We start from the raw sequence: 6,000 nt of genomic DNA on the forward strand, positions 1-6,000 counted from the left end.
CATCCTGAAGGGACGTGCTGAAATGCACTGTACTGGATGAGAGGAATGGAATGAAATAATTTATTTAGCTAGCTAAAAGTCACAAAAAGCTATTTGCAGATGTTACAAAGACAAAACTTAACATTAAGAAGAAAATCTAGTCTTTTCCTACACTGCAGACTGTTTGGTCAACAGTAGTTCCCTGTCTTCAGTCAAAGATGGTTTTGCATTTCAAATATACTCTATTTTTTGGGGGTTCAGCTCCTACAAATTCTGTTTTATCTATAAGCTGATATTGCCTTGATATTGGAAGTAGGAACAAAACCATGTGATGGATAGACATAAATGAAAAATGGACATAGATGAGTGCCCCCCTTTATTGATGCAATTGAAATTAATCTTCATTTCATTTGTGCAGAGTTCAAACAGTGAAAAATATATACTATTATATATGCAAATAATTTAATATTGAAAAGTTAGAGAGACAAAAAAGAGGACTTATCACACAAATCCAGGAATGTTATGTATGTATACCTCAGCTAAGAAAACGAAGCATTTTTATTTTTAACATTTTTTTCAAGACTACTCACTTTTGAGACAAAGCATTAAAGGCCTGAGCATAAGTAGTAATATGTATGCAAGTATAAATATATACGAGTATATGTAGACAAATAGATTTGCAGACCAACAAAAATAAGAGGTGATAATTACTTATTCAGATTCCTCCTAGCATGAAAATTTTTAAGCAGCAGCAGAGATAACTGATTTTATTGTGCTTGGTACAACCTTATTTATGAGTGATTTTAGTATACAGTTCTCCCTGACTTTTGAAAACTTTCAAAAACAGGGTCTGTTCTAACTCATTAAACGCCACTGAAAAAAAAATCAATAGTTTTCCTAGAAATCATGTCACAGCATGAATCTCCTTTTCATTTACTCCTCCCCACCAATACTCAGTTATCCTAAAATGATCTACCAACCAGTCTCAGAACAACTTTTTCACAAAAGAGCATAGCCATTACTGGGACAACTAACTTTGCTCAGTGAAGTTTCTCATGTTGTCTAGAAGTGTTGATGTTGGATGTTTGATGGTCTCTTAAAACAATCCATAACAGCTTAAGGGCAATTACACTTTGAAGGATTGTTCCCATAGGTCTCATAGAAACAAGAGAACTGGAACAATACGGATATATTAAAATGCAATTTCCTGACATCCTTTCAAGTAACAGTGCTATATTTACATATAGGCTCTTTCTAGAGGTCTCCTGAGGACTCAGAAGAATGCCATTTCTATTGACATTTTGACAAGTATATATTTTAGAAAAAAAATCTACCTGAAAACTCACAATTTCAGAAATTAATTGTAAGGATAGATGCAATCTACCTATAGATGCAATGTAGCTCAGTTTGGCTACAGCACCATCATCGTGGTAATATTTTCTCAAATGAGAGCACACATTTAGATATTCAGTGGCTCTGGGGCAGTTTTTATGGGTTTCCACATTAATGGGTATCAAGGCTAACTGCACGGAAGGCCTTAATTGGTGTCTCAGAGCTCAAAATTCTACTACAGAGTCCAGACTGTTGGAGTAAAGAGCAACTATGAGAGAGATGCAAAGGATGATAAAGGGGATATGGAAATGGCAGTGTACTTAGGCCCTTTACAAAAGTCTTAGCAGCTAAGATTTTCTTAGAAGCTAAGATTATCAGCCAAAAATGGTCCAACCACTTCCTCCTCCAAAAGAGATGCCAGTAAGAGAAGAATCAAAGGAAATGGCCACAGATGCAACAAGGACAAGTTTTTGCCTGCGCATCTAGGACAAACCACAAAACAAATGGTTTAGAGAACCACTGAAGATAAACATAAGGCTAAAGCATAAATTTAGTTTATCAAGAAACAGATAACAAGTTCATTCACTTATCATATTAGTAACAATTAATTTTTATGTTAGTGATTAGACCATTAAAGTTCTCATCTGAAGTTATAATGAGATACTTTATTTCTTACAGCTCAAGCTGTAAGAAAGCTTGGAAAAATTAAACCCTCATAAGCAGACCATCCATAAGCGTATCTTAATATTTATATCTTACAGGATTTGTTGAGCTTTCACCTAGTGGACTTCATCTATTATGTTTATGCCAAGAATACCTAACACAACAATGACTATAGAAAACCGTCATTATCACAGAATCACAGAATGGTTGAGGTTGGAAGGGACCTCTAGAGATCATCTAGTCCAACCTCCTGCTCCAACAGGGACACCTAGAGCACATGGCACAGGGTGGCATCCGGCCAGGTTTGGAAGATCTCCAGAGAAGGAGACTCCATAGCCCCTTGGGCAGTCTGTTCCAGGGCTTTGTCACCCTCACAGTAAGGAAGTTCTTCCTCATATGGAGATGGAACTTCCTGTGTTTTCATTTATACCATTTGTCCTGTCACTAGCCACCTACGAGAAGAGTTTGGCCCCATTTTCTTTACATCACTAAAAAGCTTTGATGTAGAAATATGGCATCTTCATCTCACCTTTAATAAAATAGCTTGGGGTTAGAAAAATTGCTCAGAATAAAAGCAGCTGCTATCAGATGACATTCAACCTATATATTCCAGTTTCCAAACCATGTGCTTCCCACTGGGCTGTAGCCTCTACTGCAGTGGCAGCATTTTCATTCCTGCCTGTTGAAGTTGTCCCACTGTGCACAGAGAAAGGCAGGGTGACTTTATGGCCTGCTGCATTTCAAGGTATTCCTCAACATAAGAAATAAACATTTCAGTTGTCATTTTCTTCTACTCCAGTGAAGTGGACAGTGGCTGTTATTCCTCACTGCTGCATGACTGTCCAGACACCAAGATTACCACTCAGTCCAGGAAGTGGGGTAATAGAGACCTTTCAGTGATTCCCAGAAAGAATATGGAAGAGAAGGACGGTAAGGAACTCTTCATTCGCAAGGTATACCATAAGGCCATACATTTGTGCCATTTTTTTTTTTTGAAAGAAAGTATAAATTCCTGCATTTTTTTTTTTGTGTGTGTGTGTGTGTTTTTAAGAAGGATTTCAAGGTCACCCAAGGTTGATCTCAAATAGAATTAAGTGCTATAACCCAGGGAGAGGAAAGATTTTATTGTTGTATTTATTTCCTGATGGTTAGGTTAAGTTGCTCCTTCCTCATAGCATTGCTATTTGTGTATATTACCACTGGGGAACTCAATCTTCACATGGTTTCTGTGTTTTAGGAGCTGTACTCACACTGTCAGATTTTTGCCAGTTTCCTAAGTCTCTTTTTTGGGAGAGAGAAGTAAAGCTTACCAACTGTTAGGTAGCAGACGTTACAAGAATTATTATTTTGCCTTTGACAGAACAATGCCAAGGGCCCCTGTTTAACATTAATTTCTGTCTGAAATACTTACTTCTGCAGAGATTGTTCATGCACCACTGAAAATGAACTTATCAGTTGGGTTTTTAATGCCATGACTGAGGCAGAAAAATGTATTCTTCAAAAAGCAGCTCATTCAAATCCATATAATAGGAACAGTAAAACTTCCCTTATCATCTGCCTATACAACATGCCAGTTCCAGTTCTCGAGTCACAGAGCTATTCTGTTAAAATCTGTGATGAGAACCATTCAGCTTAAACATGAGTCAGACACAGACAATCATCACAGAAACTGATAAGATTAATCCCTCTTTTAGTGATAATAGTGCTTCACCTTACAAATGATGTTGGACATGGGATGAACCAGAAATGCAGAATGCCCTTGAATGTGTCCATACTACAAAAAAAAAAAAAAAAAAAAAAAAAAAAAGAAAGAATATGGGATTCTGGTCAGTTGCTTGAGTACAGATACTTGGTCTCTGCTAACTAGCCCAGGAGCTGTGGATCTCCCACAAGTCCCATGTCCTGTGCCAGTCTTAAGTGGATTTTTCACACTCTTCAACCTGGGGTGTGATTCTCTTCAAGATTAAGCGGTTTAAAATTAAGTGTTTTGTAAGTAGGTATACCAATGAAAAGCAGCTTTCCATGGATGATATATTCTATTTATCCAAGATATCTGCACTTGTCCTTGACTTTCAGAAAACATTCACGTTAACTTCCTAACCAAATTTTGAGCCTTATACACCAATAAAAATAATTTTATTGCTACCATTAAGAGGCCACAGGCTTTTTATTGACCTAACTATGTAGTTTCCCAGGCACTCTGGGAAAAGTCTGGCACTCTCTTGACTTAAACTGATTTTGGCATGTTTTATATGTGACATCAGTTGTCTACTGGTCAGATGACTATATCCTAAACTGTTTTAGCTACCATTTAGCTGTGTACAACTGTGTGGTGCTATACCTACTGTTAACTAACAGATTGTGATGACATGTACTTATCCTGCAAACTGTCTATGATCCTAGAATAAGAACGTATTGTCGGAGCATACAGGCACAGACAGATACCAGAGGCCCCAGGACTATAAACACAAATCACAGTGGTCAATTGCTGAACACTGTAGGAGTTGAGCCAGGTGTATCAGGTGATAAAATGGTTTTTTTAGAGATAATAAAAGAGAACCACCCCTCTCCCCCCCCCCCCAAAAAAAATATGGAATTGTGAACAACTCTAGCAAGTAAACATATTGTGTTAGAAAGTGTATAAAAATAATCCAAGCAATCCAGACGTGGATCCAGAAAACCAGTGTCACATACTTCCCAGCAAAGAACTCAGGACACTGAAGACTCCTTGAATAATCTGCCCCTGCCTTGCTCCTGGGAAGTTAATGGGGTCTATTACCATAGCCTAGCAGAGACTGGGTTAACAGCAAGTTAAGCAGAGGCTTAACAGCAAGTTATCAACATTTTAGTTTAATAAATTTATAATTTTATAAAAGCAAGAGTCATAGCCTTGTTTACCAAAAAGTAGGTACTTCCACTTCATGAAGAAAGTAATTAAGTCACTGCCACATATAATTTATTGTTCAGTTAAAATTTGTCAGATGAGAAGATGGACTTAAAAATTTCTCTCCTACGGAAGAGAAATTTACTCATCCCATGGAAGGCATAATGTCATGGAGACCTCTCGCTATGCTAAGTACAAAGCAGCTCTGCCGGTGGGCAGTCTGGAGCAAAAGGAATTCTGTTGTGGCTTGATGCCAGCCCAGTGTTTCCTACATTGTACTCTGACTGTTAATATCAGAAAGTCAAGGTCAGATCACCCAAGCGTTGGACAGAGCAAACGTCACTGCAGCTATTGGCATCTGTAAAGGAGGATGGAGCAAAGTCAGGCTGTTAGACCTACTCCACGGACCACCCTAGTAAACAGCTGAACCAGAAACATGATGTTGTAAAGGGAGCCTGAAGCTAGATCTGTATTCCTCTGCAAAGTTTGCCGTGGTTCCCAGAGGTGCAGTCAAAGGACTGGAACAGTAGACTTCTGGTACAGTGTATTTCCTTGCCCAGGATATCAACTCTTTCAGTTTTACGTAGTAGCCTTTTTTTCCCAAAAATACAAACACAGATTTCCTTGAGAGCTATACTCAAAAGCTATTCTTGTTTGTATTATATTGCACATACACTGGAAGAGGAAGTAAGAGCATTTCCAATGCACTGATAACAAAAAATAATAAAAAGATACATTCTGTGCAATAAGGAATGACTTCATACGTCAATGCATAATTGTTAATGGACAAAAGAGCTTCACATGAACGAAAAAAAAACTTTTTTTTTTTTTTACTTACAGAGAAGAAAAGTCACTTCCTTTATTTCTAAAATAGGTTTGTAAACACTAAATGAATCATTCTGATGCCTAAACATATGCATAAATGCCATTTGAGATGCCCTAACACAGTTCAACACCTCCACACGTACATTTTATCTGTATTATATCAGCCAGTCCTCCAAGGACATCCTTGACACCCTAGAGGAACTCAAATGGAAAGAGACACCTGTGCTTAGGCAGCAGAATCCTTCCCCCCAAGTCTAACACCACGGTCTGAGCTATACAGAGCAAACAGTTCTCTCAATAGTACTGTGAACTTTGGG

Source organism: Tinamus guttatus, unplaced genomic scaffold (genome assembly GCF_059628265.1).
Source record: "Tinamus guttatus ecotype Peru unplaced genomic scaffold, ASM5962826v1 Tinamus_guttatus_pri_ptg000150l, whole genome shotgun sequence".
NCBI classification, from domain to species: domain Eukaryota; kingdom Metazoa; phylum Chordata; class Aves; order Tinamiformes; family Tinamidae; genus Tinamus; species Tinamus guttatus.